This window comes from Diceros bicornis, chromosome 35, assembly GCF_020826845.1.
Source record: "Diceros bicornis minor isolate mBicDic1 chromosome 35, mDicBic1.mat.cur, whole genome shotgun sequence".
NCBI lineage: Eukaryota > Metazoa > Chordata > Mammalia > Perissodactyla > Rhinocerotidae > Diceros > Diceros bicornis.
This window is the reverse complement of record NC_080774.1, coordinates 983,600-1,001,749: the sequence shown is the minus strand read 5'-3', so window position 1 is coordinate 1,001,749 and position 18,150 is coordinate 983,600. Positions and strand designations below refer to the sequence as shown.

Here is an 18,150-nt window from a genome sequence, read left to right as displayed (position 1 = left end):
TCACCCTAAGCTAACATCTGTTGCCAATCTTCCTCTTTTTGTTTGTTAACCACCACCACAGCGCGGCTGCTGACACACGAGTGGTGTAGGTCCATGCCCGAGAACCGAGCCCTGGTGGCTAAAGTGGAGCACGCCTAACTTAACCACTAGGCCGCCAGGGCTCGCCTCTCATTCCCCCTTTCTTTTTTTGTGTGCTTTTTAAAAAAGAAGTAAATTTTCTAAATTATTTCCTTGCTGGAGTGAGTTTATTTTGTTCTTTGGACATGTTTTAGGGGATGAGTAGCAAAGAACAATGAGTCTAGGTTTCAGAATACAAGGAAGTACCTGGAAACCACAACTCAGTTACTTTGTTTCTGTAAACTGAGAAAAAACTGCACAGAACATAAAATGTACCATTTTAGCCGTTTGTAAGCATACAGTTCAGTGACATTAGGTACGTTCACATTGTTGTGCAGTCATCACCAGCATCCGTTTCCAGAACTTTCCAAATTGAAACTCTGTCCCCATTAGACAACAAGTCCCGATCCCCCCTCCCCCAGCCCCTGGCACCTGCCCTTCTACTTTCTGTCCCTATGAATTTGACTCCTCTAGGTCCTCATGTAAGTGGGATCATACAGTGTTTGTCCTTTTGTGACTGGCTTATTTCACTTGCAGAATGATTCACGATGTAGCATGTGTCAGAATTTCCTTCTTTTTTAAGGCATGGAGTAGTATTCCCTTGTCTGTTCAGCAGTCAGTGGACGCTTGAGTTGCTTCCACATTTAGCTGTTGTGAATACTGCTGCAGTGGACATGGGTGTGCAAACATCTCGAGACCCGGCTTTCAGTTCTTTTGGGTTTATCCCCAGAAGTGGAATTGCTGGATCACATGGTGATTTGTTGTTTAATTTTTTGAGTAACTGCCATACTGTCTTCCATAGCGGCTGCACCATTTTACATTCCCACCAGCAGTGCACAAGGGCTCCAGTTTCTTTACTTCCTCACCAACACTTTATTTTCTGTTTTTTAAATTATAATAGCAACCATCCTAATGGTGTGCTGTATACTTTTATAGAAAAATATGCACTGAATATATATGTGCATATAGCTGAAGACACTCACAGTTTTAATGTTCAATCAGCTGGCACCGTTGATGGTACAGAATTGACTAGTGAGGGAGGGAGTATTTACAACACAGCTTTACTTCAGAGTGACAGATGTGACATTGGCAGCACATGCAGAATCCCAGAGGAAGGGTCCTCCTGGAGAAAGTGGAAGAAGGACAGGGGGCTCTTGTGAGCAGAGGTGGGGCTGTCTGAGTGGAAAGGCGCTCTCCATTTGTGCCCTGGGGGGCACTGGGACCCACACACAGACCAAAGCCTGCTCAGTTCCCTTCTCACATCTGTGTTCTTAACAACTGAAATTGAGTTCAGTGTGCGTCTCAAACCCACTGGCCGTGAGGAATGTGAATTCTTTAATTTTTGTAAATTGATCATTATCTATGGAAGCATTTAGGAAGCCTTGGTTTTCACCTTAACAAATATTTTGTCACCAACTCATTAGTGATCTACGTTGTAGCAGATACAAAAGAAATAACATTCCAAGTTTCTGCCCTTGAGTCTTCTTGGAACATAGTTTAGAAAATATTGGAAGGAGTACAGGACATTGCATAATAAAGCGTGAAACTGCTTTCAGCAACGTGCCAAAATGTGTGGGATACTCATTAGGTGCTTCAGTTGGCCGGGAGTGTGAACTATAACTCACGTTTGTGATGGCGTCTTTATGGAATGTGGCTAAAATATTATGGGCTTGTGTGAAACAATTTGATTTATTTACATACAGAATTTTTACAAAAATCACTTTTAAAATTTTTATTTCAACTTTAAATTGATATTGTATTATTGTGAAGTCAAACTTTCTATAACTGTTTTCATTTCATATACTAGAGCATTATGAGTTTTCCCCAAATTGTTATTCAAACTTACAGAAAATGTAGAAAGAATAGTGCAGTGAATACTAATAGCCCTTCACCCAGACTCACATTTCTCACATTTATGTGATCTCTGTCTGTGTCTGTCTATCTGTCTCTATCTAATATATCTAATTTATCTGTCTGTCTATCAGTCTATCATCACATTTTTTCTCCAAATCATGTTCAAGTTTTAGATCAGATGTTTCATTTCTGAATACTTGTCATGTATCTCCTAACAAGGATGTTTGCCTGCATGGCCATAATACTATATCATACCCATTAACTTTGATGCAGTAATATTTAAAACTTCCCCCCTGTCTCAGAATATCCTCTGTACCTGGGTTGTTTTCAACCCAGGATTCAGACGAGGGCCCTGCGGTGCTTTTAGCTGCCATGTCTGCCTCGCCTACCTTCATCTAGAACAGCATTTGTTCCTTCCTTCTCTCTCACGACACTGATGTTTTTGAAGGGCCCAGGGCAGTTGCTCTTAGAGTTGCCACAACTTGGGTTTTTCTGAGTTTCCTCAATATTAGATTCAGTTTAAACATTTTTGGCAAGAATATTGTATAGGTGATGTTGTGCAAACATTATTTTAATCTGCAGTCTGGTGGATTGTTAGGGAGAGGCGGATATGTGGGCCCCCGGAGATGCAGCTGGCCGGCTGGGTGGTGCTGGAGTGCCGCTGGGGTTTGGGCTCGGGACGGCCAGTCCGGCCACTTGGTCCCTCTCCTCATGCTGTCTGCTGGAATACGCTGAGGAGGCACGCTCTCTGTCGTTAGCTAGGGCTTGGCCCAAATCCTGAGGCTGGGCGGTTGTCTATTTCTTTATAACTCCTTGCTCCTTCTATTCAGAATTCCTCTTTCTAGGGTCCTCTGTCTCGCTGTTGACCCACATCAGAGCCCTCTCCTGGAGGAAGCCAGTGGTAGGAATTGTACACCAAGCATTGAGCTTTCTGAAGAGGCCACATGTGAGCAGAGCAAAGCCTTGATGGGCTGGGATACCTGCCTGGTCACCTGTGGGCTGTGGCCTTGGGCTGTGACCTGTCCTTCTGTTCTTTGTCAGGGGGAATTTGGCCTATCCAGCTTGCCTTACGCAGCAAAGTAGCTAAAAGATACATTGACACCCTAAGATTCTCTTTGGACTCACATAAAAACAAAATTTTTTTAACACTTTGAGTCAAAGAAATGCGATTATCTAATTTTATAGGCAAAGTTTTCTTTTTTTAAAGTATCTTTTCCAGCTTTTTCAGTATTTCTGAAACTCAGCTGGCTGCAGCATTCTGATATATCTTTGAAATGGTCCTGCATGCTGGTTTTCATCATGAATCTCCCTTCTAGATAGCTCTCTGAAACTGAACATTCTGCTTGAGAAAGGATCTCACATATTAGGATATGGAAAAAAAATGTTGTTTTATATAAGAATAATGCCCGAGGATCAATACATATAGGTTTCATGTCTCAGAAGTAGTCGTCCGTATATTTATGAAAGCACCCTAGGTCACTTTGATGCAGTTGATGGTGAAGAAATCTCTGTATAAGGATTCAGGATGTGTGCCAGAAGTGATTATGGCAGCATACAGCAGGCAGCCTGCCCTCAGACGAGGCAAAGACTGAGTGTGTGCTCTTCAAAGAGGAAAGGGTTATTGTGCCTTATCCCAAGTATAAAAATATAAAAATGCAGTAAATACCTTTAGTCCATTTCAGATTTGCCTGTGCCATACCCCCCTGGTGGTGGTCTGTATGATTTTGTCCTTATTTCCGTTAAGAGTTGGTCTTACAAAACATATTTTCATGTTTGGTAGACTTTATGAAACCCAGATCTCTCTGCTCAGTAAATGTTTAGACTTCTGAATTTTCCTTTTGTATTATTCCCTAATTACTTAGATTTCGTTTGCATATGAAGAAGTGCTTGCCTTTGCCATCAGATCCACCCCCACTTTTTTTTAAGTTTTTTGTTAAGGTATGTTATGGACTAGAGTTTAATTTTTTTCCAAAAAAGTTATTGACATTATAACTTTTTACTCTAGTTTATACAACTGTTTTTTTAAGCCTTAGATAGTTTTAACACTAACATCTTTGATGTTTTAATTCTAACTTAGACTTTTTGTTAGTGTGATAACTACATTTCTTACCCAGATCCTGCTTCTGAAGCCTAATTCTATTGTACTATGTTTAGTAGATGTTAAACAGAAAAGTATGAAACAAATGATAGTAGTTTTTTTTCTTTTCTGTCAAGTTCAAAGGCTAATATGGAGTATTTTGGAATTTATAATCGTCAGCTGGTAGCTCTAAGCTGTGAAATCTTGTTCTTTGCTATAGAGACTGGAGAGATAGTGAGGAGGTACTTCTTTGAAAATCAAAGTGATGTAAGTCAGTGTACATTTACCTTCTGAAATGTTTGTCTTCTGATAGCATATACACATGAGGACTCCAGTCCCTGGGAGTATGAATACCATGGAAATGGAAACATTTAAGAGACAGCAAACACTGACACTAGCAGGTATGTAGCAATTAACCAGCGTTCAACAAACAAACAAACGACACTTGCCTGATACCTTTGGCCTTTTATTTCACAACTTTTTATCCTTTTAATGGAAAATCCACAAGTATGTCATAAATGGGTTCTATGGGCTCGGGAAAGTGATTGTGCCTTATTTCACTGATAATCAGAACTCGTTTGTTCTTACTCAGAACGAACTAATTCAACATGCTGTTATCAGTTTGGCCAGTTAGTGCGTTGCAGTGGGAGATGTGGTGAAGACGTCTTCTCGAATAGGAGGCCGTCCCAGCACACAGGGAGTGGCAGGACCTGGGGCGGACCAGGGGCCCTGGGACCTGGCCCTCAGCTCTGGGTTTATCAATACACTCACGAACCAAACACGTGAAAGACCAGGTCACCCACTTGAATGTCAAGATACCTGGGGAGCGAATTATTCCACAGCAGGTTTGGAATCAGAGCAAAGTGAGATGGATAATCTCAAAAGATGCAGTTTATCCAATCCGCGAAAAGTCTGGCGTGATTGAGGTTACCCCTGTGGTGATCGTCATGTAGACGGATGTGTGCTGCTCGCTTGAGCTGTAATTCCGCAGCATCGCAGTAGCCTGCACTTCTGATAGAAGCAGGCGTAGTGCAGCAGGGACTCTGAGACAGAGGCTGGCTCAGCGTCTTGTGCTGTGACTGGAGTGTGATGTCGCAGATTCTCCTAAGAGACCTTGACTGGAGGTGTGCCGCCCCGGGCTGGGCCTCCAGCATGCGGGGGCGACTTCAGGAGGCCGTCTCCAGCAGCTGGTGCCGGCAGCACAAGGTATCTGTGTCGAGGCAGCTGGCGGGTGCTGGTCCTGGAGTGCCGGGGTGGGACTGGGGATCCAGCTAGCATTTGGGGGCCATTGCAGGCTCTGCCACGTGTAAATTGTTTTTTGGCAGATTGTGCCTGTTTTGTTTACTCAGCCATGTGTGCAAGCTAATGGTGTTTGTGCAGGCTTAGAGATTATCCTTAAATGTGCTGGACACTCAATGCACCTGCGTGCAGTCAAAGGGACTTTCAAATTTTACTTTTAATTCTAGAGCCATCTGTGGTCTTTCAGGCTTTGCAGGCCGTGTGGCCACAGACAGTGGACAAGTGAATGGATAGGCTGTGTCCCAATGAAACTATTTATCAAAACAGACGGCAGAGTGGATTTGGCCCGCGGGCTGCAGTTTGTCCGTCCCTGCAACGGAGACAGAGGAGAGATGAGTTCTGGTGAAGAGGAACAGGGAAAGCTTCTTGGAGGAAGCGGTGATTGAGCTGGGCCTTGGAAGAGTGGGGTTTGGGCGATGGGAGGCAAAGGGGGCACCCTCCAGGACTGGGGATCCTATAGGCAAAGGCACAGCGGGGAAGAGAAGGCGAGGTGTAGGCAGGTTTGCTTGTCTGGTTTGAGTAGCACGTGAAGGGGGACTGAAGAAGGACAGCATGGTGGCAGAGAAAAGAAGCGCTGAGCCAAGGCTGCTGTGGATCTGAGAACAGTCCGAGTGAGTCACTGAGCGTGAGGAAGACCGCCCTGTGGAGGGTGAAGGACTGACGGGAGGGAGGGAGGTGGCTGGGGAGTGGGGGCAGCTTTGGGGCCGACCCCAACGGGTGGTGACAGGGGCTAGGTTCATGGCCATAGGCAGAGGTTAGTCACCACTGGATTCTAGAAATTACTTTTTTTTTTTTTTTTTTTTTTTGCTTGCATAAGGTAAAATAAAATCTTTTAAATTGGCTGCTTTGAGAACTTTTACAACAGGCACAACTGCTGTAAAAATGATTTTTTTTTTTTAAATGTGATCTTGTCTTAGAACAGTTTGAAGTTTTTTTGTTTTTTGTTTTTTTACCATTTTTAAGTGTACAGCTTGGTGGCATTAAAGTACATTCTCATTGTGCGACCATCCCCAACGTCCATGTCCAGAACTTTTCATCTTCCCAAACTGAAACTCTGTCCCCATTAAGCACTAACTCCCATCCCCCTCCCCCAACCTCTGGCTCTCACCCTTCTACTTTCTGTCTCTATGACTTTGACTCCTCTGGGAACTTCATGTGTGTGAAATCGCACAGCGTTCGTCTTTTTGTGACTGGCTTATTTCACTCAGCATAATGTTCTCAAGGTCCCTTCATGTTCTAGCATGTGTCAGAATTTCCTTCCTGTTTAAGGCTGAATAATATTCCATTGTTTGTGTATGCCATATTTTGTCCATCCATTCATCTGACCGTGGACATTTGGGAAAGTAATTCAGTTTTGGGGAGCAGTGAAGTCCATCAGTGTCTCCAGGTCAGTTTCCATCATGCTTTGAAATATTGAGAGTCTGGGTTTGGTTTCTCACACTTACAGGACAAATGCCTCCCACCCCTCAGGCTGCTCGCTCACAGGACAGAAACAAAGCCAGCAGCAGTACGACCCCTCCACAGGATCTCCAGTGCAGAAGGCCACTTGCACACTCCTCCTCTGCAGCTCCCCGGCAGGCTGCCCCGGGCTGGCCTCCCCGCTGCCATGTCTCTGCAGCTGCCACAGCAGCCCCTGCCAGAGCTGCAGGCACAGCCCCAGGGTCCAGAAAAGACCCAGCTACCAGCTTCGCCGCTTGTGCCCCTGCTGCCAGGCCAGCTCTTGCTGCCCCAGCATTCTGCAGCCAGCACCCCGTGTCCTGGCCCACAGGCAGGCAGCACCCCAGGTATTCAGTGGAGCTCTCCCTACAGCCTGGCACACGCCAGTGCTCACCAGACCCCACGTGCAATCAGGCCAGGGTGACCCTGGTTGTGCTGTCTAAGGATTTGTGCATATGTGCATTCCCAGTAAATTTGAAGGAGTAGTTTTTATTGTTAAATGTTTTTTACCTCTTAGGTACTTAAAATTAAATGGTTAGGGCCATAGAGCAACGTTTTGCTGAAAGTTCTAGTGGAGTAGAAAATGTAATGAGCTCTTGAGCTGTAGAGTGTGCGACCTGGTGAATAACTGGCTGTTTCCTGGACAGACTGTGGCACTGACACCGCTATCGCTGGATACTGGCCAGGCTGCTCAGCGCCTTCCAGCCAGCGTGCTACCTGCTTGGTCTCCTCCACCCTCAGTGCCCCTGTCCATCTGTCCTGTGCAGACAGATGGCACCCTCCCAGCAAGCAACAAATCGACGTCTCCTGTAGCATCCAGAGATGTCGGGCCCAGCTGTGACCTCAGTCCCCAGAGCTCAGAACACAGCCCACAGTGCAGAGGTCCAGCCACCGGACAGCTCCGAGGACAAAAGTGCAGAGCAGATAGAGCTGGTAAGAGAGTTTAGTTCTCAGTGGGACCAGTAGTTTGTTATTAAGCTGCTTAGAGAAATTTGGAAATTGAAGAGTCTGCATATATTTTTCAATATGGCAGAGTGTAATTGAAGAGATCTTTTGAAAATTAGTCCTATCTGTGTGTCTGGTGCTTCTTTTACACTAGCCATCCCACTCAGAGTCAAGAGCAGGGAGGGATCTAAAGGTGTGAACAGCGTGGGAAGTATTGCAGGGCACCCTTGAGCATCCTACCTGAGTGGTCCACATCTCTCCCTCTTCCCGACCTTTCTGACCCTCCCTTGTTCTGTTAGCCTGCCTTTCCTCCCCTTCCTGCTCCTTTTCTTGTCAGTCTTTATTTCTGCTCAGTGCCAGGCCCCGCTGCACATGTTGTCATATTTAAGCCTGGGAGCAGGGGTGAGATAGGGAGGGGGACACACAGGCTTCAGGGGCTCGGGATGATTTTTTGGTGATTGGCCAGAAAAGATGGTATTAGTTTTACTTTTGAGATTTATTTCTTCAGTATGACCCTACCCTTAGAATAAATACTAATTGTAGAGTTACATCTGGCTGGTTAGAAAAAGCTTGATCACAAAATTGGAGTACTTATTCAGTACACTTTAGATGGGGAGCATGCTAGATGATTGGGAGAGAGATAAAGATTAATTTAGTCCTTAAGGGAAATTATATAAAAACACAGCAGGCACAAACACAACATTATGTAAAATGAATGGGTAACCCCGGATGTTGCATGGAAATATAGGGCCCTGCAGCAGTATTACAAGTTCAAAGACAGAGTGGAATCACCTAGTGGATTTAATGAGAAAATAAAAATTAGGTGGTTAGAATATTGGAAATTTTAAAATAATGTTAAAAATTAAGATTGTCTTTATGATCCCCTTACTGAACAAATTGAAAACTTAATACAGAGTTTTAAGTGATTTATCCAAGGACAAATGGATAGTTGGAGGAAAAGCCAGGATTTAAACCTAAGAATCACCCTAGTCGGGGTGTGATCTTAAATATCACCTCAGTCAAGATATAAACCTAAATATCATTTCAGTCCAGGTGTGAACCTAAAAAGCACCTCAGTCACGGTAAGAACCTAAATGTCACTCTAGTCAATATGTGAACCTAAATATCACTCCAGTCAGGAATGACCCTAAATATCACCTCAGTCAGAATGTGAACCTGGGGGCCGGCCCAGTGGCGTAGCGGTTAAGTGCGAGCGCTCTGCTTTGGCAGCCCAGGGTTCGCAGGATCAGATCCCAGGCACGCACCAACACACCACTTGTCAAGCCATGCTGTGGCGGCGTCCCATATAAAGTGGAGGAAGATGTGCACAAAAAGAGGAGGATTGGCATCAGATGTTGGTTTAGGACTGATCTTCCTCACAAAAAAATAAATAAATAAAAAATAAAAAAATAAAAGAATGTGAACCTATATCACTGCAGTCAGGGTGTGACCCTAAATATCACCCCAGTCAGGGTGGAACCTAAATATCACTCCAGTCAAGGTGGAACTCTAAATATCACCTAGTCAGGGTGTGATCCTAATCACCCCAGTCAGTGAGTGACCCTAAAATTCACTCCAGTTAGGATGTGAACCACCCTAAATCTAAATATAACCCCCTGCAGGGAGTGACCCTAAACATCTTCAGTTAACGTGTAAACCTGAAAATCACCTCAGTCAGGATCTGGCACTAAATATCACTTCAGTCAGGCTGTTAACCCTAAAAGTCACTTCAGTTAGTGTGAGACCCTAAATATCACTCCCGTCATAATGTGTACTTAAATATCACTCCAGTTAAGGTGGGATGCTGAATATCACCAAGTCAGGGGATGACCTTAAATATCACCCTAGGTAGAGTGTGAATCTAATTATCACCCCAGTCAGGATCTTAACCTAAATATTACCTCAGTCAGGATCTGACCCTAAATATTACCTCAGTCAAGGTATGAACCTAAAAATCACCTCAGTCTGGATGTGAACCTAAATATCACTCTGGTTAGCATGTGAACTTAAATAACATTCCAGTCAGGACCTGAACTTAAATACCATCCCGGTCAGGATAACCCTAAATATCATTGCAGTCAAGGTGTGACCCTAAATATCACCCCAATCAGTATGTGACCCTAAAAATCACTACAGTCAAGGTGTGACGCTAAAAATCTCCTCAGTCAGAGTAAGACCCAAAATATCACCATAGTCTGGATGTGACCATAAAAATCACTCCAGTCAAGGTGTGAATGTAAGTTTCACCCCAGTGAGAATCTAAACCTAAATATAACCTCAGTCATGATCTGACCCTAAATATCACCTCTGTTAGATGTAAACCTAAATATCACCTCAGTCAGTGTGTGCACCTAAATTTTCCACTCAGGATCTAAACCTAAATATCATTTCAGTCAAGATGTGAACCTAAATATCATTTCAGTCAAGATGTGAACCTAAATATCATTTCAGTCAAGATGTGAACCTAAATATTATTTCAGTCAAGGTGTGAACCTAAATATCACTCCAGTCAGGATCTTTCCCTAAATAGCTCCTCAGGCAGGATGTTAACCCTAAAAATCACTTCAGTCAAGGGATGAACCTAATATCACTCCAGTCAGGAACTGAACTAAATATCACCCCAGTCAGGGTGTGACCCTAAATATCACCCCAGTCAGGGTGTGAACCCAGATATCACTCCAGTCACAATGTGTACCTAAATTACACTTCAATTACAATGTGAACCTAAATATCACCCCAGTCAAGGTAGACCTCGAAGTATCACCTAGTCAGGGTCTGACCCTAATATGAACCCAGTCAGGGAGTGTCCCTAAATTTCACTCCAGTTAAGAGTGTGAACCACTCTAAACCTAAATATCATCCAGGCAGGGAGTGACCCTAAATATCACCTAAGTTAAAGTGTAAACCTAAAAATCACCTCAGTCAGAATCAGACCCTAAATATTGCCTCAGTCAGGCTATTAACCCTAAAAATCGCTTCATTCATGGTTTGACCCTAAATATTACCACAGTTAGGATGTGAACCTAAATAGCACTCCCATCTGATTCTTAACCTAAATATTACCTCAGTCAGGATCTGACCCTAAATATCACCTTAGTCAAGGTGTGAATCTAAAAATCTCCTGAGTCAGGATCTGAACCTAAATATCATTCCAGTCAAGATGTCAATCTAAATATGATTCTAGTGAAAGTGTGACCTTAAGTATCACCTCAGTCAGGGCATGACCCTAAATGTCACCCAAATTATCTCTAACCCTAAATATAACCTCATTCAGGATCTAAACCTAAATATCACTTCAGTCAGGATGTGGCCCTAAATATCGCCTCAGTCAATGTGTGAACCTAAAATAACCTCAGTCAGGGTGTGAACCTAAATATCACTCTGGTCAGGATCTGAACCTAATTATCATTTCACTCAAGATGTGAACCTAAATATCCCTCCAGTCAGAGTGTGACCCTAAATATAATCCCAGTCTGGATGTGACCCTAAATATCATCTCAGTCAGGATATGACCCTAAATATAAACCCAGTTAGGTTCTGAACCTAAATATGTCTTCACTCAGAATGTGAACCTAAATGTCACCCCAGTCAGAAGCTAAACTTAAATATCATTCTGGTCAAGAAGTGAAGCTAAATGTCATGCCAATCAGGTTTTGACCCTAAATATCACCCTACTCAGGATGTGATATCAATCACCCCTGTCAAGATGTTAACCCTAAAAATCACTGCAGGCCCAATGTGACCCTAGAAAACACCCCAGTAAGTATGTGACTCTAAATATCACCCCAGCCAGGGTGTGACCCTAAATATCACCTCAGTCAGCATCTGACCCTAAATATCACCTCCCTTAAGATGTGAACGTAAAAATTGCCTGAGTCAGTATATGAACCTAAATACCATTCCAGTCAGGATCTGAACCTAAATATCATTCCAGTCAAGATGTGACCCTAAATATACCCTCAGTCAGTATCTAAACCTAAATATCACCTCAGTCAATGTGTGAATCTAAAAATAACCTCAGTCTGGGTGTGAACCTAAATGTCTTCCAGTCAGGATCTGAACCTAATTATCATTCCAGTCAAGAAGTGATCCTAAGTTTAAATCCAGTCAAAGTGTTTCCTTAAATATCACCCCAGTCAGAATGTGACAATTAGTATCACCTCAGTGAAGGTGTAAACCTAAAAATCACCTTAGTTGGGGTTGAACCTAAATCTCACTTCAGTCAGAATGTGAACCTAAGTATCACCCCAGTGAGAATGTGACCCTATATTGCACCCCAGTTAGGGTGTGAACCATGCTAAACCTAAATATCACCCCAGGCAGGGAGTGACCCTAAATATCACCTCAGTTAAAGTGTAAACCTAAAAGTCACCTCAGTGAAGATCTGACCCTAAATATCACCTCAGTCAGGCTGTTAACTGTAAATAGCACTTCAGTCAGGATGTGACTCTAATATCACCCCAATTAGAGTGTGAACCTGAATATCACTCCCCTTAAATATTGCCTCAGTCAGAATCTGACTCTAAATATTACCTCAATCAAGGTTTGACTCTAAATCACCTCAGTCAGAGTGTGACCTAATTATCACTCCAGTCAAGGTGGGACTCAAAATATCACCTAGTCAGGGGGTAACACTAAATAATACCCCTGCTAGGGTGTTAATCTAAATATCACTCTAGTCAAGATCTGAACCTAAATATTACTCTTGTCAGGATCTGAACCTAAAATTACCTCAGTCAGGATCTGATGCTAAATATCACCTCAGTCAGGGTATGAACCTAAAAATCACCTCAGTCAGGATGTGAACCTAAATAGCATTCCAGTTAAAGTGTGAACATAAATACCATTACAGTCAAGATCTGAGCCTAAATATCATTCCAGTCAGGATGTGACCCTAATTTCACCCCAGTCATGATGTTAACCTTAAAAATCACTTTAGTCGGGGTGTGAACCCAAATATCACTCCATTCAGGACTTCAATATAATGTCACCCCAGTCAATATTTGACCCTAAATATCACTTCAGTCACTGTGTGAACCTAAAAATAACTTCAATCAGGGTGTGGACTTATATATTACTCCAGTCAGGGTGTACCCATAAATATTACACCAGTCAGGGAGTGACCCTTAAGATAACCCCAGTCAGGATGTAAACCTAAATATCACCTCAGTCAAGATCTGTACCTAAATATCACATGGCGTTAAGGTGTGAATCTAAAGATCACCTCAGTCAGGGTAAGAAGCTAAATATCATTCCAGTCAGAATGTGAACATAAGTATCACTTCAGTCAGAATGTATACCTTAATATCACCCCAGTCAGGGGGACTCTAAATATCACCCTAGTGTGGATGAGGCCAAAAAATCATTCCAGTGAGGGTATGATGCTAAATACTACCCCAGTTAGAGTGTGAACCTAAATATCACTCCCATCTGGATCTAAACCTCAATATCGTCTAGTCAGGATCTGACCCTAAATATCACCTCAATCTGGCTGTTAACCCTAAAAATCATTTCATTCAAGGTGTGACTCTTAAATATCACTCCAGTCAGGATCTTAACCTAAATATCATTCCAGTCTAACTGAGAACCTAAATATCAATCTGGTCGAGGTGTTACCTTAAGTATCATCATAGTCAGGATCTGACCCTAGATATCACCTCAGGCATGATGTAAACCTAAAAATCACCTTAGGCAGGGTGTGAACTTAAATATCACTCCAGTCAGAATGTGAATCTAAATATCACTCCAGTCAGTGTGGGACTCTAAATATCACCTGGTCAGGGGTGACCCTAAGTGTCACCCCAATCAGGATGTTGACCCTAAAAATCACTCCAGTCAGGGTGTGACCATAAAAATCACGCCTGTCAGGGTGTGAGTCTAAATAAGACCACAGTCACGCTGTAACCTTGACTATCACCCCAGTTAGGATAGAACCTAAATATCGCTCCCAGCAGATTCTAAAACTAAATATCGCCTAGTCATGATCTGGCCCTAAATATCACCTCAGTCAAGGTGTGAACCTAGGGGCCAGCCCCATGGCATAGTGGTTAAGTGCACACGCTCCGCTGCTGGCGGCCCAGGTTCAATCCCGGGCGCGCACTGACGCACTGCTTGTCAGGCCATGTTGTGGCAGCATCCCATGTAAAATAGAGGAAGATGGGCACGAATGTTAGCCCAGGGCCGGTCTTCCTCAGCAAAAAGAGGCGGATGGGCATGGATGTTAGTTCAGGGCTGATCTTCCTCACACACACAAAAAAGGTGTGAACCTAAAAATCATTTCAGTCTAGGTGTAAACCTAAATGTCACCCCAGTCAGAATGTGAATCTAAATATCAGTCCAGTAGAGGAGGGACTCTAAATATCACCCCAGTTAGGGTGTGAACCTCAATATCACTCCCATCAGTATCCAAACCTCAATATTGCCTTGTCAGGATATGACGCTAACTATCACCTCAGTCAAGGTGTGAACCTAAAAATCATCTAAGGCAGGTGTGAAGTTAAATATCTCTGCAATCAGAATGTGAACCTAAATATCACCCCAGTGAGGGTGTGACCCTAAATTTCACCCCAGTTAGGGTGTGAACCACTCTAACCTAAATACCACCCCAGGCAGAGAGTGACCCAAAGTATCACCAAGTTCAGATATAAACCTAAAAATCACCTCAGTCAGAATCAGACCCTAAACATCGCATTGGTCAGGCTGTCAACCCTAAAAATCGCTTCAGGCAGGGTGTGACCCTAAATATTACCACAGTTAGGATGTGAACCTAAAAATCCCCCCATTCAGGGTGTGACCGTAAGTATCACTCAAGTTAGGGTGTGAACCTGAATATCACTCCCCTCAGGGTTTCAACCTAAATATCACCTCAGTCAGGATCTGACCCTAAAAATCACCTTATTCGTGGTGTGACTCTAAATATCACTCCAATCAGAATGTAACCCTATATTTCACTCTAGTCAGGATCTGAACTTAAGTATCACTCCAGTCAAAATGTGACCCTAGGGTCTGGCGTAGTGGTTTAGTGGTTGAGTTCGCATGCTCCACTTTGGTGGCCTGGGGTTCGCAGGTTTGGATCCTGGGCGTGGACCAACGCACCACTTATCAAGCCATGCTGAAGTGCTGTCCCATATAAAATAGAGGAAGATGGTTACAGATGTTAGCCTAGGGCCAATCTTCCTCAGCAAAAAGAGGAGGATTGGCAACAGATGTTAGCTCAGGGCTAATCTTCCTCACACACAAAATAAATGTGACCCTAAAAATCACCCTAGTCAGGATGTGACCCTAAATATCACCCCATTCATGGTATGACCTAAAAAAGCACTCCAGACAGGGTGAAACCCTCAATATCACCATAGTTAGGACTTGAACCTAAGTATCACTCCAGTCAGGATCTGAACCTAAATATCACTCCAGTCAAAGTGTGACCCTAAACATCAACCCAGTCAGGGCATGACCTAACAATCACCCCAGTCAGGGTGTGACCCTAAATATCACCTACCATCTGGTTTTATAGGTGTGTATAATAGCCTTATTTTCCTTTGGCAGCTAAGGGAGCTGGTTATGTAAATGTGTGTTTGTATGTTTTTAAGGAATTCTATGCTAAACAAAGTTTAAATCTTATTGGACTATCTGGATAAATTTATGTGCCCTTTTATATATTTTTAAAAGTTTGAAATACCTGCACATAACTTTTATAATAATCTAAACAAATCTAAAAGAAAAGATTTTATAATACTTCTGAAGAAATATTACCATACTACTGTTACATATGTGTGATATAACTTTATATTTATTAGCTTGGTGGGATACTGTGAATAGAAGTTTCCTTTATTAACATTTCAATCTAAGAAAAAATATATTTGGCAGAATAATCTGAGATTTTACATTCTAAGAGGCTTTGTGTATTTCTTAAAGGCGTTGAAGTATAACCTTGTCATACATTTGTAATGATATTTTATTTTATTTATTTATTTTCTTTTGTGAGGAAGATCAGCCCTGAGCTAACATCTGATGCCAATCCTCCTCTTTTTTTCTGAGGGAGATTGGCCTTGAGCTAACAAGCATGCCCATCTTCCTCTACTTTATATGGGACACCGCCACAGCAGGGCTGGACAAGCAGTGTGTCGATGCGTGCCCGGGATCTGAACCTGCGAACCTGGGCCTCCACAGCAGAGCGCGTGCACTTAACCGCTTGTGCCACCGGGCTGGTCCCTGTAATGATATTTTATTTTATTTTATTTATTTATTTTTTTAAAGATTTTATTTGTTTATTTATTTTTCCCCCCAAAGCCCCAGTAGATAGTTGATGTCATAGCTGCACATCCCTCTAGTTGCTGTATGTGGGACGTGGCCTCAGCATGGCCGGAGAAGTGGCGCGTCGATGCGCACCTGGGATCCGAACCCAGGCCGCCAGCAGCGGAGCGCACGCACTTAACCACTAAGCCACGGGGCCGGCCCTGTAATGATATTTTAGATGTGATCTTTTATCATTTTTGGTATAGAGATTAAATATGTGTAATATGTTAATTATTGTCAAAAGTTTTATGTGCTTTAAATGTTTTATTTAATATTTAAATATTAAATAAAATCCCAATATTTGAGGTTTTCTGGACATCTTTTATTATGATAAAAACATACTTTGTATGATTTCAATCTTTAAAAATTTGCTTAAGTTTATTTTATGGCTTGAAGTATAGTCTGTCTTAGTGAATATTCCATGTGTCCTTTAAAAGGATGTGTATTCTGCTGTTGTTGGGTGGAGTGTTCTATAAATACCAAGTAGGTCTAGTGGTTGATTATGCTGTAGGGTCTGGATGTTCTCTGATTTTGTATCTACCTCTTCTGTTGAATGGTGAGAGGAATGTGGACATCTCCAGCTGCAATCACAGACTTGCCTGTTTCTCCTTTCAGTTCTCTTGGTTTTGCTTGATGTATATTGTAGCTCTGTTGTTAAGTACATACATGTTCAGGATTGTTATGTCTTCTCATGAGTTGACCCTTTTATTATTATGGGTAATGTTTAGGATAAAACTCGCTGTTTTCCTTTGCTCTCACACTTCACTTCTAGCCACCAAATATGTGGAGTTTTCCCACACTGACCAATTCTCCGACACCAGCTGGGTGTCCTACAATTCAGTTCAATTCCAACACTATCTGCCTGGAGTCAGCGTCAGATCCCACAGGTTAAGGGCTCAGTCCCACAAGACTGCCCCCAGCACTTCATACACTAATTGCAAGTCCCAGGTTGGCCCCAGCACTTCTGACTGACCAGCTCTAAGTCAGGGTTCCCGTTTTAGCTGCGTGTACCATGGCCGCTGCCCAGCTTCTCATCTAGGGTCCACCCTTGGGGCAAAGCCATGAGAGAAAATAGGAAAGAAAACCTGGAAACTCACCTCCATGTAGTTTACTTCTCTAAGTTTTAAATCTTCTCCACAATCCTCTTGCTTTTGTTTACTTTTCAGAGTATTTGCTTTTTGTAGTTTAACTAAAGTTTTTAGTTGTAATTGGTGGGAAAGATAGGCTATAATGGGCTAATTCCATCTTGGCCCTGTTTTGTGTTGAATATTAGAGTATATTTTATTTTACTGTAATTCTAAGAATAGTTGGAAATGGAAAGAATTGGAAATGGATTCTATTCTGAAGTCAAGATAGGTTAACAATAATTGTGTTTAGTTATCAATGCTAGATAACAGGGTTTTTGTGTGTGTGAGGAAGACTGGCCCTGGGCTAACATCCGTGCCCATCTTCCTCTACTTTATATGGGACACCGCCACAGCATGGCTTGACAAGCAGTGCGTCGGTGCGCGCCCGGGATCCGAACCTGTGAACCCCGGGCCGCTGAAGCGGAGTGCGCACATTTAACTGCTGCGCCACTGGGCCGGCCTCACTAGAGATAACAGGTTTTGACAGAACATGTGCTGGGTTAGGACTCAGAATAGCCAAATATTTTTTAAAACTTTTTACTAACTAGCCATGAGATATTGCCTAAGTTATAGCTTTTCTCTGTGATGCTGTTTTCTTCTCTGTAAGAAAGGGACAATAGTAACTTCCTCATTTACGTTTTAAATCCTCATGAAGGTGGAATATCAGTGCGGCAAGACACACTGGGGGTACACTGAACACCATAGATCCAGGTTCTGTGCAATTAGCGCTGACAGATACAGCAGAGCCGCAAGGAGGAATCTCCACGGTGATGGCTTTGGGGAAGTGCAAGACCGCTCGCCTGTGTCTGTTCAGTTTCTTAGTCTAAATGAGCAATGCAAGGATAGGACTCTAATCTGATCTGTGACTCCATTTTACGCAGTTGGTCCTGCTCCTGTCTTGCAGGAGAACCAGATCCATCAGCGAATAGCAGATTTAAGGAAAGAAGGCCTGTGGTCAGTGAGGCGGCTGCCGAAACTGCAGGAGGCCCCGCGCCCAGG

At 43.0% G+C, this 18,150-nt stretch overlaps 1 long non-coding RNA gene across 1 annotated transcript; it reads left to right on the top strand.

Annotated features, from left to right (window-relative positions):
- Positions 1 to 4,193: 4,193 nt before the first annotated feature.
- LOC131398074 (uncharacterized) lies at positions 4,194 to 18,142 on the top strand. The gene is made up of 3 exons (XR_009216823.1): positions 4,194 to 4,449; positions 7,552 to 7,717; positions 18,056 to 18,142. It is a non-coding gene; the product is annotated as an uncharacterized LOC131398074 (long non-coding RNA).
- The last annotated feature ends 8 nt before the right edge of the window (positions 18,143 to 18,150 follow it).